Source organism: Carica papaya, chromosome 8, assembly GCF_054855325.1.
Source record: "Carica papaya isolate Zhongbai chromosome 8, ASM5485532v1, whole genome shotgun sequence".
In the NCBI taxonomy this organism is placed as follows: Eukaryota; Viridiplantae; Streptophyta; class Magnoliopsida; order Brassicales; family Caricaceae; genus Carica; species Carica papaya.
In genome coordinates, this window is record NC_142316.1 from 17,853,438 (window position 1) to 17,880,833 (window position 27,396).

General features: G+C 46.3%; 5 non-coding genes and 46 pseudogenes across 5 annotated transcripts; all 51 read left to right on the forward strand.

The window, feature by feature from the left end:
- Positions 1 to 588: 588 nt before the first annotated feature.
- LOC148246375 (5S ribosomal RNA) lies at positions 589 to 707 on the forward strand (annotated as a pseudogene).
- A 205-nt stretch (positions 708 to 912) lies between these two features.
- LOC148246376 (5S ribosomal RNA) lies at positions 913 to 1,031 on the forward strand. Its single transcript, XR_015815478.1, has one exon. It is a non-coding gene; the product is annotated as a 5S ribosomal RNA (ribosomal RNA).
- An 880-nt stretch (positions 1,032 to 1,911) lies between these two features.
- On the forward strand, positions 1,912 to 2,030 carry LOC148246377 (5S ribosomal RNA; annotated as a pseudogene).
- A 209-nt stretch (positions 2,031 to 2,239) lies between these two features.
- Positions 2,240 to 2,358, forward strand: LOC148246378 (5S ribosomal RNA). Its single transcript, XR_015815223.1, has one exon. It is a non-coding gene; the product is annotated as a 5S ribosomal RNA (ribosomal RNA).
- Positions 2,359 to 2,916: 558 nt separating this feature from the next.
- On the forward strand, positions 2,917 to 3,035 carry LOC148246379 (5S ribosomal RNA; annotated as a pseudogene).
- A 204-nt stretch (positions 3,036 to 3,239) lies between these two features.
- Positions 3,240 to 3,358, forward strand: LOC148246380 (5S ribosomal RNA; annotated as a pseudogene).
- Positions 3,359 to 3,567: 209 nt separating this feature from the next.
- LOC148246381 (5S ribosomal RNA) lies at positions 3,568 to 3,686 on the forward strand (annotated as a pseudogene).
- A 584-nt stretch (positions 3,687 to 4,270) lies between these two features.
- Positions 4,271 to 4,389, forward strand: LOC148246382 (5S ribosomal RNA; annotated as a pseudogene).
- Positions 4,390 to 4,594: 205 nt separating this feature from the next.
- LOC148246383 (5S ribosomal RNA) lies at positions 4,595 to 4,713 on the forward strand (annotated as a pseudogene).
- A 560-nt stretch (positions 4,714 to 5,273) lies between these two features.
- On the forward strand, positions 5,274 to 5,392 carry LOC148246384 (5S ribosomal RNA; annotated as a pseudogene).
- A 204-nt stretch (positions 5,393 to 5,596) lies between these two features.
- On the forward strand, positions 5,597 to 5,715 carry LOC148246385 (5S ribosomal RNA; annotated as a pseudogene).
- A 561-nt stretch (positions 5,716 to 6,276) lies between these two features.
- LOC148246386 (5S ribosomal RNA) lies at positions 6,277 to 6,395 on the forward strand (annotated as a pseudogene).
- Positions 6,396 to 6,599: 204 nt separating this feature from the next.
- On the forward strand, positions 6,600 to 6,718 carry LOC148246387 (5S ribosomal RNA; annotated as a pseudogene).
- A 562-nt stretch (positions 6,719 to 7,280) lies between these two features.
- On the forward strand, positions 7,281 to 7,399 carry LOC148246388 (5S ribosomal RNA). Its single transcript, XR_015815143.1, has one exon. It is a non-coding gene; the product is annotated as a 5S ribosomal RNA (ribosomal RNA).
- A 205-nt stretch (positions 7,400 to 7,604) lies between these two features.
- LOC148246389 (5S ribosomal RNA) lies at positions 7,605 to 7,723 on the forward strand (annotated as a pseudogene).
- A 206-nt stretch (positions 7,724 to 7,929) lies between these two features.
- On the forward strand, positions 7,930 to 8,048 carry LOC148246390 (5S ribosomal RNA; annotated as a pseudogene).
- A 235-nt stretch (positions 8,049 to 8,283) lies between these two features.
- Positions 8,284 to 8,401, forward strand: LOC148246391 (5S ribosomal RNA; annotated as a pseudogene).
- Positions 8,402 to 8,607: 206 nt separating this feature from the next.
- Positions 8,608 to 8,726, forward strand: LOC148246392 (5S ribosomal RNA; annotated as a pseudogene).
- A 209-nt stretch (positions 8,727 to 8,935) lies between these two features.
- LOC148246393 (5S ribosomal RNA) lies at positions 8,936 to 9,054 on the forward strand (annotated as a pseudogene).
- A 560-nt stretch (positions 9,055 to 9,614) lies between these two features.
- Positions 9,615 to 9,733, forward strand: LOC148246394 (5S ribosomal RNA; annotated as a pseudogene).
- Positions 9,734 to 10,290: 557 nt separating this feature from the next.
- LOC148246395 (5S ribosomal RNA) lies at positions 10,291 to 10,410 on the forward strand (annotated as a pseudogene).
- A 563-nt stretch (positions 10,411 to 10,973) lies between these two features.
- On the forward strand, positions 10,974 to 11,092 carry LOC148246396 (5S ribosomal RNA). The gene has a single exon (XR_015815994.1). It is a non-coding gene; the product is annotated as a 5S ribosomal RNA (ribosomal RNA).
- A 506-nt stretch (positions 11,093 to 11,598) lies between these two features.
- Positions 11,599 to 11,717, forward strand: LOC148246397 (5S ribosomal RNA; annotated as a pseudogene).
- A 561-nt stretch (positions 11,718 to 12,278) lies between these two features.
- Positions 12,279 to 12,397, forward strand: LOC148246398 (5S ribosomal RNA; annotated as a pseudogene).
- A 559-nt stretch (positions 12,398 to 12,956) lies between these two features.
- LOC148246399 (5S ribosomal RNA) lies at positions 12,957 to 13,075 on the forward strand (annotated as a pseudogene).
- A 563-nt stretch (positions 13,076 to 13,638) lies between these two features.
- On the forward strand, positions 13,639 to 13,757 carry LOC148246400 (5S ribosomal RNA). The gene has a single exon (XR_015815495.1). It is a non-coding gene; the product is annotated as a 5S ribosomal RNA (ribosomal RNA).
- A 562-nt stretch (positions 13,758 to 14,319) lies between these two features.
- LOC148246401 (5S ribosomal RNA) lies at positions 14,320 to 14,437 on the forward strand (annotated as a pseudogene).
- Positions 14,438 to 14,639: 202 nt separating this feature from the next.
- Positions 14,640 to 14,758, forward strand: LOC148246402 (5S ribosomal RNA; annotated as a pseudogene).
- A 209-nt stretch (positions 14,759 to 14,967) lies between these two features.
- On the forward strand, positions 14,968 to 15,086 carry LOC148246403 (5S ribosomal RNA; annotated as a pseudogene).
- Positions 15,087 to 15,649: 563 nt separating this feature from the next.
- LOC148246404 (5S ribosomal RNA) lies at positions 15,650 to 15,768 on the forward strand (annotated as a pseudogene).
- Positions 15,769 to 16,659: 891 nt separating this feature from the next.
- Positions 16,660 to 16,778, forward strand: LOC148246405 (5S ribosomal RNA; annotated as a pseudogene).
- Positions 16,779 to 17,369: 591 nt separating this feature from the next.
- On the forward strand, positions 17,370 to 17,487 carry LOC148246406 (5S ribosomal RNA; annotated as a pseudogene).
- Positions 17,488 to 17,691: 204 nt separating this feature from the next.
- LOC148246407 (5S ribosomal RNA) lies at positions 17,692 to 17,810 on the forward strand (annotated as a pseudogene).
- Positions 17,811 to 18,371: 561 nt separating this feature from the next.
- LOC148246408 (5S ribosomal RNA) lies at positions 18,372 to 18,490 on the forward strand (annotated as a pseudogene).
- Positions 18,491 to 18,699: 209 nt separating this feature from the next.
- LOC148246409 (5S ribosomal RNA) lies at positions 18,700 to 18,818 on the forward strand (annotated as a pseudogene).
- Positions 18,819 to 19,378: 560 nt separating this feature from the next.
- On the forward strand, positions 19,379 to 19,497 carry LOC148246410 (5S ribosomal RNA; annotated as a pseudogene).
- Positions 19,498 to 19,702: 205 nt separating this feature from the next.
- On the forward strand, positions 19,703 to 19,821 carry LOC148246411 (5S ribosomal RNA; annotated as a pseudogene).
- A 207-nt stretch (positions 19,822 to 20,028) lies between these two features.
- LOC148246412 (5S ribosomal RNA) lies at positions 20,029 to 20,146 on the forward strand (annotated as a pseudogene).
- Positions 20,147 to 20,707: 561 nt separating this feature from the next.
- LOC148246413 (5S ribosomal RNA) lies at positions 20,708 to 20,826 on the forward strand (annotated as a pseudogene).
- Positions 20,827 to 21,391: 565 nt separating this feature from the next.
- Positions 21,392 to 21,509, forward strand: LOC148246414 (5S ribosomal RNA; annotated as a pseudogene).
- A 204-nt stretch (positions 21,510 to 21,713) lies between these two features.
- LOC148246415 (5S ribosomal RNA) lies at positions 21,714 to 21,832 on the forward strand (annotated as a pseudogene).
- A 205-nt stretch (positions 21,833 to 22,037) lies between these two features.
- LOC148246416 (5S ribosomal RNA) lies at positions 22,038 to 22,156 on the forward strand (annotated as a pseudogene).
- Positions 22,157 to 22,716: 560 nt separating this feature from the next.
- LOC148246417 (5S ribosomal RNA) lies at positions 22,717 to 22,834 on the forward strand (annotated as a pseudogene).
- A 204-nt stretch (positions 22,835 to 23,038) lies between these two features.
- On the forward strand, positions 23,039 to 23,157 carry LOC148246418 (5S ribosomal RNA; annotated as a pseudogene).
- Positions 23,158 to 23,366: 209 nt separating this feature from the next.
- Positions 23,367 to 23,484, forward strand: LOC148246419 (5S ribosomal RNA; annotated as a pseudogene).
- Positions 23,485 to 24,047: 563 nt separating this feature from the next.
- LOC148246420 (5S ribosomal RNA) lies at positions 24,048 to 24,166 on the forward strand (annotated as a pseudogene).
- A 205-nt stretch (positions 24,167 to 24,371) lies between these two features.
- LOC148246421 (5S ribosomal RNA) lies at positions 24,372 to 24,489 on the forward strand (annotated as a pseudogene).
- A 558-nt stretch (positions 24,490 to 25,047) lies between these two features.
- LOC148246422 (5S ribosomal RNA) lies at positions 25,048 to 25,165 on the forward strand (annotated as a pseudogene).
- A 203-nt stretch (positions 25,166 to 25,368) lies between these two features.
- Positions 25,369 to 25,487, forward strand: LOC148246423 (5S ribosomal RNA; annotated as a pseudogene).
- A 209-nt stretch (positions 25,488 to 25,696) lies between these two features.
- LOC148246424 (5S ribosomal RNA) lies at positions 25,697 to 25,815 on the forward strand (annotated as a pseudogene).
- A 563-nt stretch (positions 25,816 to 26,378) lies between these two features.
- On the forward strand, positions 26,379 to 26,497 carry LOC148246425 (5S ribosomal RNA; annotated as a pseudogene).
- The last annotated feature ends 899 nt before the right edge of the window (positions 26,498 to 27,396 follow it).

A 27,396-nucleotide genomic window follows, 5' to 3' on the forward strand; every position in this document is an offset into this window, starting at 1 on the left:
TTTCTTGTGAAGTCCTCGTGTTGCACACATTTTTTTGCAAATGATTCTTTCGACGTTACGCGCAACTTGAATTATGGTCCTCAGGTTTATTCGCAAATGTGAGTCACGGCGCCTTGGCATTTTACTTGATATTAGAACGAGAACGAGAGGTACAGTGCGCACGCACAAGGAAACAAATGACGGTAGGGGGAAGAAAGGAGAAGGAGTGTATGTATTTGCAGCGCGAAATTAAACAGGTGCGATCATATTAGCACTAATGCAACGGATTCTATTAGAACTCCGTAGGTAAGGGTGCTTGGGCGAGAGTAGTACTAGCATGGGTTACCTCCTGCGAAGTCCTTATATTTCACCCATTTTCTTGTGAAGTCCTTGTGTTGCACTCGTTTTTTTGCAGATGATTCTTTCGATGTTACGCGCGACTTGAATTATGGTCCTCAGGTTTATTCGCAAATGTGAGTCACGGCGCTGTAGCATTTTACTTGATATTAGAACGAGAATGGGAGGTGTAGTGCGCACGCACAAGGAAACAAATGACGGGAGGGGGAAGAAAGGAGAATGAGTTTATGTATTTGCAGCGCAAAATTAAACAGGTGCGATCATACCAGCACTAATGCACCGGATCCCATCAGAACTCCGCAGTGAAGTCTGCTTGGGCGAGATTAGCACTCGGATGGGTGACCTCCTGGGAAGTCCTCGTGTCGCACCAATTATTTTTCAAACGGGTCGTTCGACGTTACGCGCGTTTGGAACTATGGTCTGCTGGTTTATACGCAAATGTGAGTCAAGAAGCAGGGGCATTTTAATCGATATTAGAACGAGAATGAGAGGTGAAGTGTGAACGCACATGGAAACAAATGACGGGAGGGAGAAGAAATGAGAATGAGTGTATGTATTTGCAGCACCAAATTAAACAGGTGCGATCATACCAGCACTAAAGGTCCGGATCCCATCAGAACTCCGCAGTTAAGTGTGCTTGGGCGAGAGTAGTACTCGGATGGGTCACCACCTGAGAAGCCCTCGTGTTGCACCTATTTTTTTTTCGGATGGGTTGTTCGACGTTACGCGTGAATGGAATTATAAACCGTTGGTTCATTTGCAAAGATGAGTCACGGTGCCGGGGTATTTTACTTGATATTAGAACGAGAAAGAGAGATGCAGAGTGCACGCACAAGGAAACAAATGACGGGAGGGGGGATGGAAGGAGAAAGAGTGTATGTATTTGCAGTGCAGAATGAAACATGAGGGATCATACCAGCACTAATGCAATGGATTCTATCAGAATTCCGCAGTCAAGGGTGCTTGGGCGAAAAAAGTACTCAGATGGGTGACCTCCTACGAAGTCCTTATATTTCATCCATTTTCTTGGGAGGTCCTTGTGTTGCACCCGTCTTTTTGCAGATGATTCTTTCGACGTTATGCGCGACTTGATTTATGGTCCGCAGATTTATTCGCAAATTGAGTCACGGCACCGTGGCATTTTACTTGATATTAGAACGATACACGAGGTGCAGTGCGCATGCACAAGGAAACAAATGATGGGATGAGGAAGAAAAGAGAAGGAGTGTATGTATTTGAAGCGCAAAATTAAACAAGTGGCATCATACCAGCACTAATGCACTGGATCCCATCAGAACTCTGCAGTTAAGTTTGCTTGGGAGAGAATAGTACTCGGATGGGTGACTTCTTGGGAAGTCCTCGTATCGCAACAATTTTTTTCAGATGGGTCGTTCGACGTTACGCGCAACTGGAACTATGGTCCGCTGGCATATACGCAAATGTGAGTCAAGAATCAGGGGCATTTTAATCGATATTAGAACGAGAATGAGAGGTGCAGTGTGAACGCACAAGGAAACAAATGATGGGAGGGGGGAGGGAAGAAGGAGTGTATGTATTTTCAACACGAAATTAAACAGGTGCGGTCACACCAGCACAAATGCACCGGATCCCATCAGAACTCCGCAGTTAAGTGTGCTTTGGCGAAAGTAGTACAATGATGGGGTACCTCCTGGGAGGTTCTTGTGTTGCACCCATTTTCTTTTTTTCAGATGTGCCGTTCGACGTTAAGCGCGACTTTAATTATGGTCCGCAGATTTATTTGCAAATGTGAGTCATGGCGCCGTGACATTTTACTTGATATTTGAACGAGAACGAGAGGTGCAGTGCGCACGCACAAGGAAACAAATGATGGGAGGGGGAAGAAAGGAGAAGGAGTTTATGTATTTGCAGCGCGAAATTAAACGGGTGCGATCATACTAGCACTAATGCACCGGATCCCATCAGAACTCCGCAGTTAAGTGTGCTTGGGTGAGAGTAGTACTCGGATGGGTGACCTCTTGGGAAGTCCTCGTGTCGCACCAATTTTTTTTCAGACGGGTCGTTCGACGTTACGCGCGACTGGAACTGGGGTCCGCTGGTTTATACGCAAATGTTAGTTAAGAAGCAGGGGCATTTTAATCGATATTAGAACGAGAATGAGAGGTGCAGTGTGAACGCATAAGGAAACAATTGATGGGAGGGGGAGGGAAGGAGAATGAGTGTATGTATTTTCAGCACAAAATGGAACAGGTGCGATCATACCAGCACTAATGCAACGTATTCTATCAGAACTCCGTAGGTAAGGGTGCTTGGGCGAGAGTAGTACTAGCATGGGTTACCTCCTGCGAAGTCTTTATATTTCACCCATTTTCTTGTGAAGTTCTCGCGTTGCACCCATTTTTTTTAGATGATTCTTTCGACGTTACGCGCGACTTGAATTATAGTCCTCAGGTCTATTCGCAAATGTGAGTCACGGCACCGTTGTATTTTACTTGATATTAGAATGAGCACGGGAGGTGCAGTGAGCACGCACAAGGAAACAAATGACGGGAGGGGGAAGAAAGGAGAAGGAGTTTATGTATTTGAAGCGCGAAATTAAACGGGTGCGATCATACCAGCACTAATGCACTGGATCCCATCAGAACTCCGCAGTCAAGTGTGCTTGGGCGAGAGTAGTACTCGGATGGGTGACCTCCTGGGAAGTCCTTGTGTTGTACCAATTTTTTTTCAGACGGGTCGTTCGACGTTACGCGCGACTTGAACTATGGTCCGCTGGTTTATACGCAAATGTGAGTCAAGAATAAGGGGTATTTTAATCGATATTAGAACGAGAAGGAGAGCTGAAGTGTGAACGCACAAGGAAACAAATGATGGGAGGGGGAGAGGGAAGAAGGAGTGTACGTATTTTCAGCACGAAATTAAACAGGTGCGGTCACACCAGAACAAATGCACCGGATCCCATCAGAACTCTGCAGTTAAGTTTGCTTTGGCGAAAGTAGTACAATGATGGGTTACCTCCTGGGAAGTTCTCGTGTTGCACCCATTTTCTTTTTTTCAGATGTGCCGTTCGACGTTACGCAAGACTTTAATTATGGTCCGCAGATTTATTCGCAAATGTGAGTCACGGCGCCGTGGCATTTTACTTGATATTTGAACGGGAACGAGAGCTGCAGTGCGCACGCACAAGGAAACAAATGACGGGAGGGGGAAGAAAGGAGAAGGAGTTTATGTATTTGCAGCGCAAAATTTAACGGGTGCGATCATACCAGCACTAATGCACCGGATCCTATCAGAACTCCGCAGTTAATTGTGCTTGGGAGAGAGTAGTACTCGGATGGGTGACCTCCTGGGAAGTCCTCATGTCGCACCAATTTTTTTTCAGACAGGTCGTTCGACGTTACGCGCGACTGGAACTAGGGTCCGCTGGTTTATACGCAAATGTTGTCCGTTGGTTTATACGCAAATGTGAGTCAAGAATAAGGGACATTTTAATCGATATTAGAACGAGAATGAGAGGTGCAGTGTGAACGCACAAGGAAACAATTGATGGGAGGGGGAGGGAAGGAGAAGGAGTGTATGTATTTTCAGCACGAAATGAAACAGGTGCGATCATACCAGCACTAATGCAACGGATTCTATCAGAACTCCGTAGGTAAGGGTGCTTGGGCGAGAGTAGTACTAGCACGGGTTACCTCCTGCGAAGTCCTTATATTTCACCCATTTTCTTGTGAAGTCCTCGTGTTGCACACATTTTTTTGCAAATGATTCTTTCGACGTTACGCGCAACTTGAATTATGGTCCTCAGGTTTATTCGCAAATGTGAGTCACGGCGCCGTGGCATTTTACTTGATATTAGAACGAGAACGAGAGGTGCAGTGCGCACGCACAAGGAAACAAATGACAGGAGGGGGAAGAAAGGGGAATGAGTTTATGTATTTGCTGCGCGAAATTAAACAGGTGCGATCATACCAGCACTAATGCACCGGATCCCATCAGAACTTTGCAGTTATGTGTGCTTGGGCGAGATTAGTACTCAGATGGGTGACCTCCTGGGAAGTCCTCGTATTGCACCAATTTTTTTTCAGACGGGTCGTTCGACGTTACGCGCGACTGGAACTGGGGTCCGCTGGTTTATACGCAAATGTGAGTCAAGAAACAGGGGCATTTTAATCGATATTAGAACGAGAAGGAGAGGTGCAGTGTGAACGCACAAGGAAACAATTGACGGGAGGGGGAAGAAAAGAGAAGGAGTGTATGTATTTGCAGCGTGAAATTAAACAGGTGCGATCATGCCTCCACTAAAGCTCTGGATCCCATCAGAACTCCGCAGTTAAGTGTGCTTGGGCGAGAGTAGTACTCGGATGGGTGACCACTTGGGAAGCCCTCGTGTTGCATTAATTTTTTGTCGGATGGGTTGTTCGACGTTACGCGCGAATGGAATTATAAACCGCTGGTTCATTTGTAAAGGTGAGTAACGGTGCCGGGGCATATTACTTGATATTAGAACGAGAAAGAGAGATGCAGAGTGCACGCACAAGGAAACAAATGACGGGAGGGGGGATGGAAGGAGAAAGAGTGTATGTATTTGCAGTGCAGAATGAAACGTGAGGGATCATACCAGCACTAATGCAACGGATTTTATCAGAACTCCGTAGGTAAGGGTTCTTGGGCAAGAGTAGTACTAGCATGGGTTACCTCCTGCGAAGTCCTTATATTTCACCCATTTTCTTGTGAAGTCCTCGTGTTGCACCCATTTTTTTGCAGATGATTCTTTCGACGTTACGCGCGACTAGAATTATGGTTCTCAGGTTTATTCGCAAATGTGAGTCACGGCGCCGTGGCATTTTACTTGATAGTAGAACGAGAACGGGAGGTTCAGTGCGCACGCACAAGGAAACAAATGACGGGAGGGGGAAGAAAGGGGAATGAGTTTATGTATTTGCAGCGCGTAATTAAACAGGTGCGATCACACCAGCACTGATGCACCGGAACCCATCAGAACTCCGCAGTGAAGTGTGCGTGGGCGAGATTAGTACTCGGATGGGTGACCTCTTGGGAAGTCCTCGTGTCGCACCAATTTTTTTCAGGCGGGTCGTTCGACGTTACGCGCTTCTGGAACTAGGGTCCGCTGGTTTATACGCAAATGTGAGTCAATAAGCAAGGGCATTTTAATCGATATTAGAACGAGAATGAGAGGTGAAGTGTGAACGCACAAGGAAACAAATGACGGGAGGGGGAAGAAAGGAGAAGGAGTGTATGTATTTGCAGTGCGAAATTAAATAGGTGCGATCATACCAGCTCTAAAGCTCCGGATCCCATTAGAACTCCGCAGTTAAGTGTGCTTGGGCGAGAGTAGTACTCGGATGGGTGACCACTTGGGAAGCCCTCGTGGTGCACCTATTTTTTTTCGGATGGGTTGTTCGACGTTACGCGCGAATGGATTTATAAACCACTGGTTCATTTGCAAAGGTGAGTCACGGTGCCGGGGCATATTACTTGATATTAGAATGAGAAAGAAAGATGCAGAGTGCACGCACAATGAAACAAATGACGGGAGGGGGGATGGGAGGAGAAAGAGTGTATGTATTTGTAGTACAGAATGAAACATGAGGGATCATACCAGCACTAATGCAACGGATTCTACCAGAACTCCGCAAGTTAAAGGTGCTTGGGCGAGAGTAGCACTAGGATGGGTGACTTCCTGCGAAGTCCTTATATTTCACCCATTTTCTTAGGAAGTCCTCGTGTTGTACCTATTTTTTTGCAGATGATTCTTTCGACGATACGAGTGAGTTGATTTATGGTCCGCAGGTTTATTCGCAAATGTGAGTCACGGCGCCGTGGCATTTTACTTGATATTAGAACGAGCACGGGAGGTGCAGTGCGCACGCACAAGGAAACAAATGACGGGAGGGGGAATAAAGGAGAAGGAGTTTATGTATTTGCAGTGCGAAATTAAACGGGTGCGATCATACCAGCACTAATGCACTGGATCCCATCAGAACTCTGCAGTGAAGTGTGCTTGGGCGAGAGTAGTACTCGGATGGGTGACCACCTGGGAAGTCCTCGTGTTGCACAAATTTTTTTTCAAACGGGTCGTTCGACGTTACGCGAGACTGGAACTATGGTCCGCTGGTTTATACGCAAATGTGAATCAAGAATCAGGGGCATTTTAATCGATATTAGAACGAGAATGAGAGGTGCAGTGTGAACGCACAAGGAAACAAATGATGGGAGGGGGGGAGGGAAGATAGAGTGTATGTATTTTCAGCACGAAATTAAACAGGTGCGGTCACACCAGCACAAATGCACCGGATCCCATCAGAGCTCCGCAGTTAAGTGTGCTATGGCGAAAGTAGTACAATGATGGATTACCTCCTGGGAAGTTCTCGTGTTGCACCCATTTTCTTTTTTTCAGATGTGCCGTTCGACGTTACGCGCGACTTTAATTATGGTCCGCAGATTTATTCGCAATTGTGAGTCACGGCACCGTGGCATTTTACTTGATATTTGAACGAGAACGAGAGGTGCAGTGTGCACGCACAAGGAAACAAATGACGGGAGGGGGAAGAAAGGAGAAGGAGTGTATGTATTTGCAGCGCAGAATTAAACAGGTCCGATCATACCAGCACTAATGCAACGGACTCTATCAGAACTCCGTAGGTAAGGATGCTTGGGTGAGAGTAGTACTAGCATGGGTTACCTCCTGCGAAGTCCTTATATTTCACCTATTTTCTTGTGAAGTCCTCGTGTTGCACCCATTTTTTTGCAGATGATTCTTTCGACGTTAGCGCGACTTGAATTATGGTCCTCAAGTTTATTCACAAATGTGATTCACGACGCTGTAGCATTTTACTTGATATTATAACGAGAACGGGAGGTGTAGTGCACATGCACAAGGAAACAAATGACGGGAGGGGGAAGAAAGGGGAATGAGTTTATGTATTTGCAGCGCGAAATTAAACAGGTGCGATCATACCAGCACTCATGCACCGGATCCCATCAGAACTCCGCAGTGAAGTGTGCTTGGGCGAGATTAGTACTCGGATGGGTGACCTCCTGGGAAGTCCTTGTGTCGCACCAATTTTTTTTCAGACGGGTCTTTCGACGTTACGCGCGTCTGGAACTAGGGTCCGCTGGTTTATACGCAAATGTGAGTCAAGAAGCAAGGGCATTTTAATCGATATTAGAACGAGAATGAGAGGTGAAGTGTTAACGCACAAGGAAACAAATGACGGGAGGGGGAAGAAAGGAGAAGGGGTTTTATTATTTGCAGCACGAAATTCAACAGGAGCTATCATACCAGCACTAAAGCTCCGGATCCCATCAGAACTCCGCAGTTAAGTGTGCTTGGGCGAGCGTAGTACTCGGATGGGTGACCACTTGGGAAGCCCTCGTGTTGCACCAATTTTTTTTCGGATGGGTTGTTCGACGTTACGCGCGAATGGAATTATAAACCGCTGGTTCCATTGCAAAGGTGAGTCACGGTGCCGGGGCATATTACTTGATATTAGAACGAGAAAGAGAGATGCAGAGTGCACGCACAAGGAAACAAATGACGGGAGGGGGGATGGAAGGAGAAAGAGTGTATGTATTTGCAGTGCAGAATGAAACATGAGGGATCATACCAGCACTAATGCAACGGATCCTATCAGAACTCCGCAGTTAAGGGTGCTTGGGGGAGAAAAGTACTCGGATGGGTGACCTCCTGCGAAGTCCTTATATTTCACCCATTTTCTTGGGAGGTCCTCATGTTGCACCCATATTTTTGCAGATGATTCTTTTGATGTTATGCGCGACTTGAATTATGGTCCTCAAGTTTATTCGCAAATGTGAGTCATGGCACCGTAGCATTTTACTTGATATTAGAACGAGCACGGGAGGTGCAGTGCGCACGCACAAGGAAACAAATGACGGGAGGGGGAAGAAAGGAGAAGAAGTTTATGTATTTGCAGCGTGGAATTAAACGGGTGCGATCATACCAGCACTAATGCACCGGATCCCGTCAGAACTCCGCAGTTAAGTGTGCTTGCGCGAGGTAGTACTCGGATGTGTGACCTCTTGGGAAGTCTTCGTGTCGCACTAAATTTTTTTTCAGACGGGTCGTTCGACGTTACACGCGGCTGGAACTAGGGTCCACTAGTTTATACGCAAATGTGAGTCACGGCGCCGTGGCATTTTACTTGATATTAGAACCAGAACGGGAGGTGCAGTGCGCACGCAAAAGGAAACAAATGACGGGAGGGGGAAGAAAGGGGAATGAGTGTATGTATTTGCAGCGCGAAATTAAACAGGTGCGATCATACCAGCACAAATGCGCCGAATCCCATCAGAACTCCGTAGTTAAGTGTGCTTTGGCGAAAGTAGTACAATGATGGGTTACCTCGTGGGAAGTTCTCGTGTTGCACCCATTTTCTTTTTTTCAGATGTGCCGTTCGACGTTACGCACGACTTTAATTATGGTCTGGAGATTTATTTGCAAATGTGAGTCACGGTGCCGTAGCATTTTACTTGATATTTGAACGAGAACGAGAGGTACAGTGCGCACGCAAAAGGAAACAAATGACGGGAGGGGGAAAAAAGGAGAAGGAGTTTATGTATTTGCAGCGCAAAATTAAACAGGTGCGATCATACCAGCACTAATGCACCGGATCCCATCAGAACTTCGTAGTTAAGTATGCTTGGGCGAGAGTAGTACTCGGATGGGTGACCTCTTGGGAAGTCCTCGTGCAGCACCAATTTTTTTTCAAGCGGGTCGTTCGCCGTTACGTCCGACTGGAACTAGGGTCCGCTGGTTTATACGCAAATGTGAGTCAAGAAGCAGGGGCATTTTAATCGATATTAGAACGAGAAGGAGAGGTGCAGTGTGAACGCACAAGGAAACAATTGATGGGCGGGGGAGGGAAGGAGAAGGATTGTATGTATTTTCAGCACGAAATGAAACAGGTGCGATCATACCAGCACTAATGCAACGGATTCTATCAGAACTCCGTAGGTAAGGGTGCTTGGGCGAGAGTAGTACTAGCATGGGTTACCTCCTGCGAAGTCCTTATATTTCACCCATTTTCTGGTGAAGTTCTCGTGTTGCACCTTTTTTTTTTCTTTAGATGTGCCGTTCGACGTTACGCGCGACTTTAATTATGGTCCGCATATTTATTCGCAAATGTGAGTCACGGCGCCGTGGCATTTTACTTTATATTTGAACGAGAACGAGAGGTGCAGTGCGCACGCACAAGGAGACAAATGACGGGAGGGGGAAGAAAGGAAAAGGAGTTTATATATTTGTGGCGTGAAAAATAAGGTGCGATCATACCATCACTAATGCATCGGATCCCATCAGAACTCCGCAGTTAAGTGTGCTTGGACGGGAGTAGTACTCGGATGGGTGACCTCCTGGGAAGTCCTCGTCTTGCACTAATTTTTTTTTTCTGACGGGTTGTTCGACGTTACGCGCGACTGGAACTAGGGTCTACTGATTTATACGCAAATGTGAATCAAGAAGCAGGGGCATTTTAATCGATATTAGAACGAGAGATGCAGAGTGCACGCACAAGGAAACAAATAACGGGAGGGGGGATGGAGGGAGAAAAAGTGTATGTATTTAAAGCGCAGAATGAAACATGAGCAATCATACCAGCGCCAATGCAACGGATTCTATCAGAACTCCGCAAATTAAGGATGCTTGGGCGAGAGTAGCACTAGGATGGGTGACCTCCTGCGAAGTCCTTATGTTTCACCCATTTTCTTAGGAAGTCCTCGTGTTGCACCCATTTTTTTGCAGATGATTCTTTCGACGATACGCGCGACTTGAATTATGGTCCTCAGGTTTATTCGCAAATGTGAGTCACGGCGCTGTAGCATTTTACTTGATATTAGAATGAGAACGGGAGATGCAGTGCGCACGCTTAAGGAAACAAATGACGGGAGGGGGAAGAAAGGGGAATGAGTTTATGTATTTACATCGCAAAATTAAATAGGTTTGATCATACCAGCACTAATGCACCGGATCCCATCAGAACTCCGCAGTGAAGTGTGCTTGGGCGAGATTAGTACTCGGATGAGTGACCTCCTGGGAATGTCCTCGCGTCGCACTAATTTTTTTTTTCAGACAGGTCGTTCGACGTTATGCGCGACTGGAACTAGGATCCACTGGTTTAAACGCAAATGTGAGTAAATAAGCAGGGGCATTTTAATCGATATTAGAACAAGAAGGAGAGATACAGAGTGCACGCACAAGGAAACAAATGACGGGAGGGGGGATGGAGGGAGAAAAAGTGTATGTATTTGCAGCGCAGAATGAAACATGAGCAATCATAGCAGCACCAATGCAACGGATTCTATCAGAACTCCGCAAGTTAAGGGTGTTTGGGCGAGAGTAGCACTATGATGGGTGACCTCCTGCGAAGTCCTTATATTTCACCCATTTTCTTAGGAAGTCCTCGTGTTGCACCCCTTTTTTTGCAGATGATTCTTTCGACGATACGCGCGACTTGAATTATGGTCCTCAGGTTTATTCGCAAATGTGAGTCACGACACAGTAGCATTTTACTTGATATAAGAACGAGCACAGGAGGTGCAGTGTGCACGCACAAGGAAACAAATGACGGGAGGGGGAAGAAAGGGGAATGAGTTTATGTATTTGCAGCGCAAAATTAAAGAGGTGCGATCATACCAGCACTAATGCACCGGATCCCATCAGAACTCCGCAGTTAAGTGCGCTTGGGCGAGAGTAGTACTCGGATGGGTGACCTCCTGGGAAGTTCTCGTGTCGCACTAATTTTTTTTCAGACGGGTCGTTCGACGTTACGCGTGACTGGAACTGGGGTCCGCTGGTTTATACGCAATTGTGACTCAAGAAGCAGGGGCATTTTAATCGATATTAGAACGAGAAGGAGAGGTGCAGTGTGAACGCACAAGGAAACAATTGATGGGAGGGGGAGGGAAGGAGGAGTGTATGTATTTTCAGCACGAAATGAAACAGGTGCGATCATACCAGCACAAATGCTTCGGATTCTATCAGAACTCCGTAGGTAAGGGTGCTTGGGCGAGAGTAGTACTAGCATGGGTTACCTCCTGCGAAGTCCTTATAGTTAACCCATTTTCTTGTGAAGTCCTCGTGTTGCACCCATTTTTTTGCAGATGATTCTTTCGACGTTACGCGCGACTTGAATTATGGTCCTCAGGTTTATTCGCAAATGTGAGTCACGGCGCTGTAGCATTTTACTTGATATTAGAACGAGAACGGGAGGTGCAGTGCGCACGCACAAGGAAACAAATGACGGGAGGTGCGATCATACCAGCACTAAAGCTCCGGATCCCATCAGAACTCCGCAGTTTAGTGTGCCTGGCCAAGAGTAGTACTCGGATGGGTGACCACTTGGGAAGCCCTCGTGTTGCACATATTTTTTTTCGGATGGGTTGTTCGACGTTACGCTCGAATGGAATTATAAACCGCTGGTTCATTTGCAAAGGTGAGTGACGGTGCCGGGGCATATTACTTGATATTAGAACGAGAATGAGAGATGCAGAGTGTATGCACAGGGAAACAAATGAAGGGAGGGGGGATGGAGGGAGAAAAAGTGTATGTATTTGCAGCGCAGAATGAAACATGAGCAATCATACCAGCACCATTGCAACGGGTTCTATCAGAACTCCGCAAGTTAAGGGTGTTTGGGCGAGAGTAGCACTAGGATGGATGACCTCCCCCGAAGTCGTTATATTTCACCCATTTTCTTAGGAAGTTCTCGTGTTGCACCCATTTTTTTGCAGATGATTCTTTCGACGATACGCGCGACTTGAATTATGGTCCTCAGGTTTATTCGCAAATGTGAGTCACGGCACCGTAGTATTTTACTTGATATTAGAACGAGCACGGGATGTGCAGTGCGCACGCACAAGGAAACAAATGACGGGAGGGGGAAGAAAGGAGAAGGAATTTATGTATTTACAGCGCGAAATTAAACGGGTGCTATCATACCAGCACTAATGCACCGGATCCCATCAAAACTCCGCAGTTAACTGTGCTTGGGCGAGAGTAGTACTCGGATGGGTGACCTCCTGGGAAGTCCTCGTATCGCAACAATTTTTTTTCAGATAGGTCGTTCGACATTACGCGCGACTGGAACTAGGGTCCGTTGGTTTATACGCAAATGTGAGTCAAGAAGCAGGGGCATTTTAATCGATATTAGAACGAGAAGGAGAGGTGCAGTGTGAACGCACAAGGAAACAATCGATGGGAGGGGGAGGGAAGGAGAAGGAGTGTATGTATTTTCAGCACGAAATGAAACAGGTGCGATCATACCAGCACTAATGCAACGGATTCTATCAGAACTCCGTAGGTAAGGGTGCTTGGGCGAGAGTAGTACTAGCATGGGTTACCTCCTGCGAAGTCCTTATATTTCGCCCATTTTCTTGTGAAGTCCTCGTGTTGCACTCATTTTTTTGCAGATGATTCTTTCGACGTTACGCGCGAATTGAATTATGGTCCTCAGGTTTATTCGCAAATGTGAGTCACGGCGCTTTGGCATTTTACTTGATATGTGAACGAGAACGGGAGGTGCAGTGCGCACGCACAAGGAAACAAATGACGGGAGGGGGAAGAAAGGAGAAGGAGTTTATGTATTTGTAGCGCGGAATTAAACGGGTGTGATTATACCAGCACTAATGCACCGGATCCCATCAGAACTCCGCCGTTTAGTGTTCTTGGGCGAGAGTAGTACTCGGATGGGTGACCTCCTGGGAAGTCCTCTTTTCGCACCAATTTTTTTTTCAGACGGGTCGTTCGACGTTACGCGCGACTGGAACTAGGGTCCGCTGGTTTATACTCAAATGTGAGTAAAAAATCAGGGGCATTTTAATCGATATTAGAACGAGAAGGAGATGTGCAGTGTGAACGCACAAGGAAACAATTGATGGGAGGGGGAGGGAAGGAAAAGGAGTGTATGTATTTTCAGCATGAAATAAAATAGGTGCGATCATACCAGCACTAATGCAACGGATTCTATCAGAACTCCGTAGGTAAGGGTACTTGAGCGAGAGTAGTACTAGCATGGGTTATCTCCTGCGAAGTCCTTTTATTTCACCAATTTTCTTGTGAAGTCCTCGTGTCGCACCAATTTTTTTTTTTCAGACGGGTCGTTCAACGTTACGCGCGTCTGGAACTCGGGTCCGCTGGTTTATACGCAAATGTGAGTCAAGAAGTAGGGGCATTTTAATCGATATTAGAACGAGAATGAGAGGTGAAGTGTGAACGCACAAGGAAACAAATGACGGGAGGGGGAAGAAAAGAGAAGGAGTGTATGTATTTGCAGCGCGAAATTAAACAGGTGCGATCATACCAGCACTAAAGCTCCGGATCCCATCAGAACTCCGCAGTTAAGTGTTCTTGGGCGAGAGTAGTACTCGGATGGGTGACCACTTAGGAAGCCCTCGTGTTGCACCTATTTTTTTTTCGGGTGGGTTGTTCGATGTTACGCGCGAATAGAATTATAAACCGTTGGTTCATTTGCAAAGGTTAGTCACGGTGCCGGGGCATATTACTTGGTATTAGAACGAGAAAGAGAGATGCAGAGTGCACGCACAAGGAAACAAATGACAGGAGGGGGGATAGAAGAAGAAAGAGTGTATGTATTTGCAGTGCAGAATGAAACATGAGGGATCATACCAGCACTAATGCAACGGATTCTATCAGAACTCCGCAGTTAAGGGTGCTTGGCCGAGAAAAGTACTCGGATGGGTGACCACCTGCGAAGTCCTTATATTTCACCCATTTTCTTGGGAGGTCCTCGTGTTGCACCCATCTTTTTGCAGATGATTCTTTTGACGTTACGCGCGACTTGATTTATGGTCCGCAGGTTTATTCGCAAATGTGAGTCACGGCGCCGTGGCATTTTACTTGATATTAGAACGAGTACGGGAGGTGTAGTACGCACGCACAAGGAAACAAATGACGGGAGCTCGAATAAAAGAGAGGGAGTGTATGTATTTGAAGCGCAAAATTAAACAAGTGGCATCATACCAGCACTAATGCACTAGATCCCATCAGAACTCTACAGTTAAACGTGCTTGGGCGAGAGTAGTACTCGGATGGGTGACCTCTTGGGAAGTTCTCGTATCGCAACAATTTTTTTGCAGATGGGTCGTTCGACGTTACACGCGACTGGAACTATGTTCCGCTGGTTTATACGCAAATGTGAGTCAAGAAGCAGGGGCATTTTAATCGATATTAGAACGAGAAGGAGAGGTGCAGTGTGAACGCACAAGGAAACAAATGATGGGAGGGGGGAGGGAAGAAGGAGTGTATGTATTTTCAGCACGAAATTATAAGGTGCGGTCACACCAGCACAAACGCACCGGATCCCATCAGAACTCCGCAGTTAAGTGTGCTTTGGCGAAAGTAGTACAATGATGGGTTACCTCATGGGAAGTTCTCGTGTTGCACCCATTTTTTTTTTTTCAGATGTGCCGTTCGACGTTACGCGCGACTTTAATTATGGTCCGCAGATTTATTCGCAAATGTGAGTCATGGCGCCGTGGCATTTTACTTGATATTTGAACAAGAAAGAGAGGTGCAGCGCGCACGCACAAGGAAACAAATGACGGGAAGGGGAAGAAATGATAAGGAGTTTATGCATTTGTAGCGCGAAATTAAACAGATGCGATCATACCAGCACTAATGCACCGGATCCCATCAGAAATGCGCAGTTAAGTGTCCTTGGGCGAGAGTAGTACTCAGATTGGAGACCTCCTGCGAAGTCCTCGTGTCGCACTAATTTTTCTTTTCAAACGGGTCGTTCGACGTTACGCGCGACTGGAACTAGGGTCCACTGGTTTATACGCAAATGTGAGTCAAGAAGCAGGGGCATTTTAATCGATATTAGAATGAGAATGAGAGATGCAGAGTTCACGCACAAGGAAACAAATGACGGGAGGGGGGGTGGAGGGAGAAAAAGTGTATGTATTTGCAGCGCAGAATGAAACATGAGCAATCATACCAGCACCAATGCAACGGATTCTATCAGAACTCCGCAAGTTAAGGGTGCTTGGGCGAGAGTAGCACTAGGATGGGTGACCTCCTGCGAAGTCCTTATATTTCACCCATTTTCTTAGGAAGTCCACGTGTTGCACCCATTTTTTTGCAGATGATTCTTTCGACGATACGCCTGACTTGAATTATGGTCCTCAGGTTTATTCGCAAATATGAGTCACGGCACCGTAACATTTTACTTGATATTAGAACGAGCACGGGAGGTGCAGTGCGCACGCACAAGGAAACAAATGACGGGAGGGAGAAGAAAGGAGAAGGAGTTTATGTATTTGCAGCGCGGAATTAAATGGGTGCGATCATACCAGCACAAATGCACCGGATCCCATCAGAACTCTGCAGTTAAGTGTGCTTTGGCGAAAGTAGTACAATGATGGGTTACCTCCTGGGAAGTTCTCGTGTTGCACCCATTTTCTTTTTGCAGATGTGCCGTTCGACGTTACGCGCGACTTTAATTATGGTGCGCAGATTTATTCGCAAATGTGAGTCACGGCGCCGTGGTATTTTACTTGATACTTGAACGAGAACGAGAGGTGCAGTGCGCACACACAAGGAAAGAAAAGACGGGAGGGGGAAGAAAGGAGAAGGAGTTTATGTATTTGCAGCGCGAAATTAAACAGGTTCGATCATACCAGCACTAATGCACCGGATCCCATCATAACTTCGCTGTTAAGTGTGCTTGGGCGAGAGTAGTACTCGGATGGGTGACCTCCTGGGAAGTCCTCTTGTCCCACTAATTTTTTTTTTCAGACGGGTCGTTCGACGTTACGCGTGACTGGAACTAGGGTTCACTGGTTTATACGTAAATGTGAGTCAAAAAGCAGGGGCATTTTAATCGATATTAGAATGAGAATGAGAGATGCAGAGTGCACGCACAAGGAAACAAATGACGGGAGGGGGGGTGGAGGGAGAAAAAGTTTATGTATTTGCAGCGCAGAAAGAAACATGAGCAATCATACAAGCACCAATGCAACGGATTCTATCAGAACTCCGCAAGTTATGGGTGCTTGGGCGAGAGTAGCACTAGGATGGGTGACCTCCTGCGAAGTCGTTATATTTCACCCATTTTCTTAGGAAGTCCTCGTGTTGCACCCATTTTTTTGCAGATGATTCTTTCGACGATACGCATGACTTGAATTATGGTCCTCAGGTTTATTCGCAAATGTGAGTCACGGTACCGTAGCATTTTACTTTGATATTAGAACGAGCACGGGAGGTGCAGTGCGCACGCACAAGGAAACAAATGACGGGAGGGGGAAGAAAGGAGAAGGAGTTTATGTATTTGCAGCGCGAAATTAAACGGGTGCGATCATACAACCACTAATGCACCGGATACCATCAGAACTCCGCAGTTAAGTGTGCTTTGGCGAGAGTAGTACTCTGATGGGTGACCTCCTGCGAAGTCCTTATATTTCACCCATTTTCTTGTGAAGTTCTCGTGTTGCACCTATTTTTTTTCGGATGGGTTGTTCGACGTTACGCGCGAATGGAATTATAAACCGCTGGTTCATTTGCAAAGGTGAGTCACGGTGCCGGAGCATATTACTTGATATTTGAACGAGAGAGAGAGATGCAGAGTGCACGCACAAGGAAACAAATGACGGGAGGGGGGATGGGAGGAGAAAGAGTGTATATATTTGCAGTGTAGAATGAAACATGAGGGATCATACCAGCACTAATGCAACGGATTCTATCAGAACTCCGCAGTTAAGGGTGCTTGGGCGAGAAAAGTACTCGGATGGGTGACCTCCTGCGAAGTCCTTATATTTCATCCATTTTCTTGGGAGATCCTCGTGTTGCACCCATCTTTTTGCAGATGATTCTTTCGACGTTACGCGCGACTTGATTTATGGTCCGCAAGTTTATTCGCAAATGTGAGTCACGGCACCGTGGCATTTTACATGATATTAGAACGAGTACGGGAGGTGCAGTGCGCACGCACAAGGAAACAAATGACGGGAGGAGGAAGAAAAGAGAAGGAGTTTATGTATTTGAAGCGCAAAATTAAACAAGTGGCATCATACCAGCAATAATACTCTGGATCCCATCAGAACTCTGCAGTTAAGTGTGCTTGGGCGAGAGTAGTACTCGGATGGGTGACCTCTTGGAAAGTCCTCGTATCGCAACAATTTTTTTTCAGATGGGTCGTTCGACGTTACGCGCGACTGGAACTATGGTCCGCTGGTTTATACGCAAATGTGAGTCAAGAATCAGGGGCATTTTAATCGATATTAGAACGAGAAGGAGAGGTGCAATGTGAACGCACAAGGAAACAAATGATGGGAGGGGCGGAGGGAAGAAGGAGTGGATGTATTTTCAGCACGAAATTAAACATGTGCGGTCACACCAGCACAAATGCACCGGATCCCATCAGAACTCCGCAGTTATGTGTGCTTTGGCGAAAGTAGTACAATGATGGGTTACCTCCTGGGAAGTTCTCGTGTTGCGCCCATTTTTTTTTTCAGATGTGCCGTTCGACGTTACGCGCGACTTTAATTATGGTCCGCAGATTTATTCGCAAATGTGAGTCACGGCGCCGTGGCATTTTACCTAATATTTGAACGAGAACGAGAGGTGCAGTGCGCACGCACGAGGAAACAAATGATGGGAGGGGGAAGAAAGGAGAAGGAGTGTATGTATTTGCAGCGCGAAATGAAACAGGTGCGATCATACCAGCACTAATGCAACGGATTCTATCAGAACTCCGTAGGTAAGGGTGCTTGGGCGAGAGTAGTACTAGCATGGGTTACCTCCTGCGAAGTCCTTATATTTCACCCATTTTTTTGTGAAGTTCTCGTGTTACACCCATTTTTTTGTAGACGATTCTTTCGATGTTACGCGCGACTTGTATTATGGTCCTCAGGTTTATTCGCAAATGTTAGTCACGGTGCTGTAGCATTTTACTTGATATTAGAACGAGAACGGGAGGTGCAGTGCGCACGCACAAGGAAACAAATGACGGGAGGGGGAAGAAAGCGGAATGAGTTTATGTATTTACAGCGCAAAATTAAACAGGTGCGATCATACCAGCACAAATGCACCGGATTCCATCAGAACTCCGCAGTTAAGTGTGCTTTGGGGAAAGTAGTACAATGATGGGTTACCTCGTGGGAAGTTCTCGTGTTGCACCCATTTTCTTTTTTTCAGATGTGCCGTTTGACGTTACGCGCGAATGTAATTATGTTCCGCAGATTTATTCGCAAATGTGAGTCGCGGCGCCGTGGCATTTTACTTGATATTTGAACGAGAACGAGATGTGCAGTGCGCACGCACAAGGAAACAAATGACGGGAGGGGGAAGAATGGGCAAGGAATTTATGTATTTGCAGCCCAACATTAAACAGGTGCGATCATACCAGCACTAATGCACCGGATCCCATTAGAAATCCGTAGTTAAGGGTGCTTGGGCGAGAGTAGTACTCGGATGGGTGACCTCCTTTGAAGTCCTCGTGTTGCACTAATTTTTTTTTCAGACGGGTCGTTCGCCATTACGCGCGACTGGAATTAGGGTCCACTGGTTTATACGCAAATGTGAGTCAAGAAGCAGGAGCATTTTAATCGATATTAGAACGAGAATGAGAGATGCAGAGTTCACGCACAAAGAAACAATTGATGGGAGGGGGAGGGAAGGAGAAAAAGTGTTTGTATTTGCAGCGCAGAATGAAACAGGTGCGATCATACCAGCACTAATGCAACGGATTCTATCAGAACTCCGTAGGTAAGGGTGCTTGTGCGAGAGTAGTAATAGCATGGGTTACCTCCTGCGAAGTCCTTATGTTTCACCCATTTTCTTGTGAAGTCCTCGTGTTGCACCCATTTTTTTTCAGATGATTCTTTCGACGTTACGCACGACTTGAATTATGGTCCTCAGGTTTATTCGCAAATGTGAGTCACGACGCTGTAGCATTTTACTTGATATTAGAACGAGAACAGGAGGTACAGCGTGCACGCACAAGGAAACAAATGACGGGAGGGGAAAGAAAACAGAAGGAGTGTACGTAGTTGCAGCGCGAAACTAAACAGGTGAGATCATACCAGCACTAAAGCCCCGGATCCCATTAGAACTCCGCAGTTAAGTGTGCTTTGGCGAGATTAGTACTCGGATGGTTGACCTCCTGGGAAGTCCTCGTGTCGCACCAATTTTTTTTCAGATTAATCCTTCGATGTTACGCGCGTCTGGAACTAGGGTCCGCTGGTTTATACGCAAATGTGAGTCAAGAAGCAGGGGCATTTTAATCGACATTAGAACGAGAATGAGAGGTGAAGTGTGAACGCTCAAGGAAACAAATGACGAGAGGGGGAAGAAAGGAGAAGGAGTGTATGTATTTACAGCGCGAAATTAAACAGGTGCGATCATACCAGCACTAAAGCCTCGGATCCCATCAGAACTCCGCAGTTAGGTGTGCTTGGGCGAGAGTAGTACTCGGATGGGTGACCACTTGGGAAGCCCTCGTGTTGCACCTATTTTTTTTCGGATTGGTTGTTCGACGTTACGCGCGAATGGAATTATAAACCGTTGGTTCATTTGCAAAGGTGAGTCACGGTGCCGGGGCATATTACTTGATATTAGAACGAGAAAGAGAGATGTAGAGTGCACGCACAAGGAAACAAATGACGGGAGGGGGGATGGGAGGAGAAAGAGTGTATGTATTTGCAGTGCAAAATGAAACATGAGGGATCATACCAGCACTAATGCAACGGATTCTATCAGAACTCCGCAGTTAAGGGTGCTTGGGCGAGAGTAGTACTCGGATGGGTGACCTCCTGGAAAGTCTTCGTGTCGCATTAATTTTTTTTTCAGACGGGTCGTTCGACGTTACGCACGACTAGAACTAGGGTCTACTGGTTTATACGCAAATGTGAGTCAAGAAGCAGGGGCATTTTAATTGATATTAGAACGAGAAGGAAAGATGCAGAGTGCACGCACAAGGAAACAAATGATGGGAGGGGGGATGGAGGGAGAAAAAGTGTATCTATTTGCAGCGCAGAATGAAACATGAGCAATCATACCAGCACCAATGCAACGTATTCTATCAGAACTCCGCAAGTTAAGGGTGCTTGGGCGAGAGTAGCACTAGGATGGGTGACCTCCTGCGAAGTCCTTATATTTCACCCATTTTCTTAGGAAGTCCACCTGTTGCACCCATTTTTTTGCAGATGATTCTTTCGACGATAAGTGCGACTTGAATTATGGTCCTCGGGTTCATTCACAAATATTAGTCACGGCACCTTAGCATTTTATTGATATTAGAACGAGCACGGGAGGTGCAGTGCGCACGCACAAGGAAACAAATGACGGGTGGGGAAAGAAAGGAGAAGGAGTTTATGTATTTGCAGCGCGGAATTAAAGGGGTGCGATCATACCAGCACTAATGCGCCGGATCCCATCAGAACTCCGCAGTTAAGTGTGCTTGGGCGAGAGTAGTACTCGGATTGGTGACCTCCTGGGAAGTCCTCGTTTCGCACCAATTTTTTTTCAGACGGGTCGTTCGACGTTACACGTGGCTGGAATAAGGTTCCGCTGGTTTATACGCAAATGTGAGTCAAGAATCAGGGGCATTTTAATCGATATTAGAACAAGAAGGAGAGGTGCAGTGTGAACGCACAAGGAAACAATTGATGGGAGGGGGGGGAAGGAGAAGGAGAAGGAGTGTATGTATTTTCAGCACGAAATGAAACAGGTGCGATCATACCAGCACTAATGCAACGGATTCTATCAGAACTCCGTAGGTAAGGGTGCTTGGGCGAGAGTAGTACTAGCATGGGTTACCTCCTGCGAAGTCCTTATATTTCACCCATTTTCTTGTGAAGTCCTCGTGTTGCACCCATTTTTTTGCAGATGATTCTTTCGATGTTATGCGCGACTTGAATTATGGTCCTCAGGTTTATTCGCAAATGTGAGTCACGGCGCTGTAGCATTTTACTTGATATTAGAACGAGTACGAGAGGTGCAGTGCGTACGCACAAGGAAACAAATTACGGGAGGAGGAAGAAAAGGGAAGGAGTGTATGTATTTGAAGCGCAAAATTAAACAAGTGGCATCATACCAGCACTAATGCACTGGATCCCATCATTACTCTGCAGTTAAGCGTGCTTGGGCGAGAGTAGTACTCGGATGGGTGACCTCTTGGGAAGTCCTCGTATAGCAACAATTTTTTTTCAGATGGGTCGTTCGACGTTATGTGCGACTGGAACTAGGGTCCGCTGGTTTATACGCAAATGTGAGTCAAGAATCAGGGGCATTTTAATCGATATTAGAACGAGAAGGAGAGGTGCAGTGTGAACGCACAAGGAAACAAATGATGGGAGGGGGGGAGGGAAGAAGGAGTGTATGTATTTGCAGCGCAAAACTAAACAGGTGCGATCATACCAGCACTAAAGCCCCGGATCCCATCCGAACTCTGCAGTTAAGTGTGCTTAGGCGAGATTAGTACTTGGATGGTTGACCTCCTGGGAAGTTCTCGTGTCGCACCAATTTTTTTTCAGACGGGTCGTTCGACGTTACGCGCGTCTAGAACTAAGGTCCGCTGGTTTATACGCAAATGTGAGTCAAGAAGCAGGGGCATTTCAATCGATATTAGAACGAGAATGAGAGGTGAAGTGTGAACGTACAAGGAAACAAATGACGGGAGGGGGAAGAAAAGAGAAGGAGTGTATGTATTTGCAGCGCAAAATTAAACAGGTGCGATCATACCAGCACTAAAGCTCCGGATCCCATCAGAACTCTGCAGTTAAGTGTTCTTGGGCGAAAGTAATACTCGGATGGGTGACCACCTGGGAAGCCCTCGTGTTGCACCTATTTTTTTCGGAAGGGTTGTTCGACATTACGCGCGAATGGAATTATAAACCGCTTGTTCATTTACAAAGGTGAGTCACGGTGCCGGGGCATATTACTTGATATTAGAACGAGAAAGAGATATGCAGAGAGCACGCACAAGGAAACAAATGACGGGAGGGGGAATGGGAGGAGAAAGAGTGTATGTATTTGCAGTACAGAATGAAACATGAGGGATCATACCAGCACTAATGCAACGGATTCTATCAGAACTCCGCAGTTAAGGGTGCTTGGGCGAGAAAAGTACTCGGATGGGTGACCTCCTGCGAAGTCCTTATATTTCACCCATTTTCTTGGGAGGTCCTCGTGTTGCACCCGTCTTTTAGCAGATGATTCTTTCGACGTTAAGCGCGACTTGATTTATGGTCCGCAGGTTTATTCGCAAATGTGAGTCACGGCGCCGTGGCATTTTACTTGATATTAGAACGAGTACGAGAGGTGCAGTGCGCACGCACAAGGGAACAAATGACGGGAGGAGGAAGAAAAGAGAAGGAGTGTATGTATTTGAAGCGCAAAATTAAACAAGTGGCATCATACCAGCACTGATGCACTAGATCCCATCAGAACTTTGCAGTTAAGTGTGCTTGGTCAAGAGTAGTACTCGGATGGGTGACCTCTTGGGAAGTCCTAGTATCGCAACAATTTTTTTTCAGATGGCTTGTTCGATGTTACGCGCGACTGGAATTATGGTCCGCTGGTTTATACGCAAATGTGAGTCAAGAATCAGGGGCATTTTAATCGATATTAGAACCGGAAGGAGAGGTCCAGTGTGAACGCACAAGGAAACAAATGATGGGAGGGGAGGAGAGAAGAAGGAGTGTATGTATTTTCAGTACAAAATTAAACAGGTGCGGTCACACCAGCACAAATGCACCGGATCCCATCAGAACTCCGCAGTTAAGTGTGCTTTGGCGAAAGTAGTACAATGATGGGTTACCTCCTGGGAAGTTCTCGTGTTGCACCAATTTTCTTTTTTTCAGATGTGTCGTTCGACGTTACGCGCGACTTTAATTATGGTCCGCAGATTTATTCGCAAATGTGAGTCACGGCACCGTGGCATTTTACTTGATATTTGAACGAGAACGAGAGGTGCAGTGCGCACGCACAAGGAAACAAAAGACTTGAGGGGGAAGAATGGAGAAGGAGTTTATGTATTTGCAGCGTGAAATTAAACAGGTGCGATCATACCATCACTAATGCACCGGATCTCATCAGAATCTGCAGTTAAGTGTGCTTGGGCGGGAGTAGTACTCGGATGGGTGACCTCCTTGGAAGTCCTCGTGTCGCACTAATTTTTTTTTTCAGACAGGTCGTTCGACGTTACGCGCGACTGGAACTAGGGTCCGCTAGTTTATACGCAAATGTGAGTCAAGAAGTAGGGGCATTTTAATCGATATTAGAACGAGAAGGAGAGATGCAGAGTGCACGCACAAGGAAACAAATGACGGGAGGGGGGATGAAGGGAGAAAAAGTGTATGTATTTGAAGTGCAGAATGAAACATGAGCAATCATACCAGCACCAATGCAACGGATTCTATCAGAACTCCGCAAGTTAAGGGTGCTTGGGCGAGAGTAGCACTAGGATGGGTGACCTCCTGCGAAGTCCTTATATTTCACCCATTTTCTTAGGAAGTTCTCATGTTGCACCCATTTTTTTGCAGATGATTCTTTCAACGTTACACGCGACTTGAATTATGGTCCTCAGGTTTATTCAAAAATGTGAGTCACGGCGCTGTATCATTTTACTCGATATTAGAACGAGAACGGGAGGTGCAGTGGGTACGCACAAGGAAACAAATGACGGGAGGGGGAAGAAAGGAGAATGAGTTTATGTATTTGCAGCGCAAAATTAAAGAGGTGCAATCATACCAGCACTAATGCACCGGATCCCATCAGAATTCCGCAGTGAAGTGTGATTGGGCGAGATTAGCACTCGGATGGGTGACCTCCTGGGAAGTCCTCGTGTCGCACCAATTTTTTTTCAGACGGGTCGTTCGACGTTACGCGCGTCTGGAACTAGGGTCCGCTGGTTTATACGCAAATGTGAGTCAAGAAGCAGGGGCATTTTAATCGATATTAGAACTAGAATGAGAGGTGAAGTGTGAACGCACAAGGAAACAAATGACAGGAGGGGGAAGAAAGGAGAAGGAGTGTATGTATTTGCAGCGTGAAATTAAACAGGTGCGATCATACCAGCACAAATGCTCCGGATCCCATCAGAACTTCGTAGTTAAGTGTGCTTGGGCGGGGGTAGTACTCGGATGGGTGACCACTTGGAAGCCGTCGTGTTGCACCTATTTTTTTTCAGATGGGTTGTTCGACATTACGCGTGAATGGAATTATAAACCGCTGGTTCATTTGCAAAGGTGAGTCACGGTGCCGGGTCATATTACTTGATATTAGAACGAGAAAGAGAGATGCAGAGTGTACGCAGAAGGAAACAAATGACGGGAGGGGGGATGGAAGGAGAAAGAGTGTATGTATTTGCAGTGCAGAATGACACATGAGGGATCATACCAGCACTAATGCAACGGATTCTATCAGAACTCCGCAGTTAAGGGTGCTTGGGCGAGAAAAGTACTCGGATGGGTGACCTCCTGCGAAGTCCTTATATTTCACCAATTTTCTTGGGAGGTCCTCGTGTTGCACCCATCTTTCTGCAGATGATTCTTTCGACATTACGCGCGATTTGATTTATAGTCCACAGGTTTATTCGCAAATGTGAATCACGGCGCCGTGACATTTTACTTGATATTAGAACGAGTACGGGAGGTGCAGTGCGCACGCACAAGGAAACAAATGACGGGATGAGGAAGAAAAGAGGAGTGTATGTATTTGAAGCGCAAAATTAAACAAGTGGCATCATACCAGCACTAATGCACTGGATCCCATTAGAACTCTGCAGTTAAGTGTGCTTGGGAGAGAATAGTACTCGGATGGGTGACCTCTTGGGAAGTCATCGTATTGCAACAATTTTTTTTTAGATGGGTCGTTCGATGTTACGCGCGACTGGAACTATGGTCCGTTTGTTTATACGCAAATGTGAGTCAAGAATCAGGGGCATTTTAATCGATATTAGAACGAGAAGGAGAGGTATAGTGTGAACGCACAAGGAAACAAATGACGGGAGGGGGGAGGGAAGAAGGAGTGTATGTATTTTCAGCACGAAATTAAACAGGTGCGGTCACACCAGCACAAATGCACCGGATCCCATCAGAACTCCGCAGTTAAGTGTGCTTTGACGAAAGTAGTACAATGATGGGTTACATCCTGGGAAGTTCTCGTGTTGCACCCATTTTCTTTTTTTCAGATGTGCCGTTCGACGTTACACGCGACTTTAATTATGGTCCGCAGATTTATTCGCAAATGTGAGTCACGGCGCTGTGGTATTTTACTTGATATTTGAACGAGAACGAGAGGTGCAGTGCGCACACACAAGGAAACAAATGACGGGAGGGGGAAGAAAGGAGAAGTAGTTTATGTATTTGCAGCGCGAAATTAAACAGGTGCGATCATACCAACACTAATGCACCGGATCCCATCAGAACTCTGCAGTTAAGTGTGCTTGGGCGAGAGTCGTACTCGGATGGGTGACCTCCTGGGAAGTCCTCGTGCTGCACTAATTTTTTTTTTCAGACGGGTCGTTTGATGTTACGCGCGACTGGAACTAGGGTCCACTGGTTTATACGCAAATGCGAGTCAAGAAACAGTGGCATTTTAATCAATATTAGAACGAGAATGAGAGATGCAGAGTGCATGCACAAGGAAACAAATGACGGGAGGGGAGATGGAGGGAGAAAAAGTGTATGTATTTGCAGCGCAGAATGAAACATGAGCAATCAAACCAGCACAAATGCAACGGATTCTATCAGAACTCCGCAAGTTTAGGGTGCTTGGGCGAGAGTAGCACTAGGATGGGTGACCTCCTGCGAAGTCTTTATATTTCACCCATTTTCTTAGGAAGTCCTCGTGTTGCACCCATTTTTTTGCAGATGATTCTTTCGACGTTACGCGTGACTTGAATTATGGTTCTCAGGTTTATTCGCAAATGTGAGTCACGGCGCTGTAGTATTTTACTTGATATTAGAATGAGAACGGGAGCTACAGTGTGAATGCATAAGGAAACAAATGACGTGAGGGGGAAGAAAGGAGAATGAGTGTATGTATTTGCAGCGCGAATTTAAATAGGTGCGATCATACCAGCACTAAAGCCTCGGATCCCATCAGAACTCCGGAGTTAAGTGTGCTTGGGCGAGAGTAGTACTCGGATGGGTGACCACTTAGTAAGCCCTCGTGTTGCACCTATTTTTTTCGGATGGGTTGTTCGACGTTACGCGCGAATGGAATTATAAACCGCTGGTTCATTTGCAAAGGTGAGTCACGGTGCCGGGGCATATTACTTGATATTAGAACGAGAAAGAGAGATGCAGAGTGCACGCACAAGAAAATAAATGACGGGAGGGGGGATGGCAGGAGAAAGAGTGTATGTATTTGTAGTGCAGAATAAAACATGAGGGATCATACCAGCACTAATGCAACAGATTCTATCAGAACTCCGCAGTTAAGGGTGTTTGGGCGAGAAAAGTACTCGGATGGGTGACCTCCTGCGAAGTCCTTATATTTCACCCATTTTCTTGGGAGGTCCTCGTGTTGCACCCATCTTTTTGCAGATGGTTCTTTCGACGTTACGCGCGACTTGATTTATGGTCCGCAGATTTATTCGCAAATGTGAGTCACGGCGCTGTGGCATTTTACTTGATATTAGAACGAGTACGGGAGGTGCAGTGCGCACGCACAAGGAAACAAATGACGGGATGAGGAAGAAAAGAGAATGAGTGTATGTATTTGAAGTGCAAAAATAAACAAGTGGCATCATACCAGCACTACTGCACTGGATCCCATCAAAACTCTGCAGTTAAGTGTGCTTCGGCGAGAGTAGTACTCGGATGGGTTACCTCTTGGGAAGTCCTCGTATTGCAACAAGTTTTTTTCAGATGAGTCGTTCGACGTTGCGCGCGACTGAAACTATGGTCCGCTGGTTTATACGCAAATGTGAGTCAAGAATCAGGGGCATTTTAATCGATATTAGAACGAGAAGGAGATGTGCAGTGCGCACGCACAAGGAAACAAATGACGGGAGGGGGGATGGAGGGAGAAAAAGTGTATGTATTTGCAGCGCAGAATGAAACATGAGCAATCATACC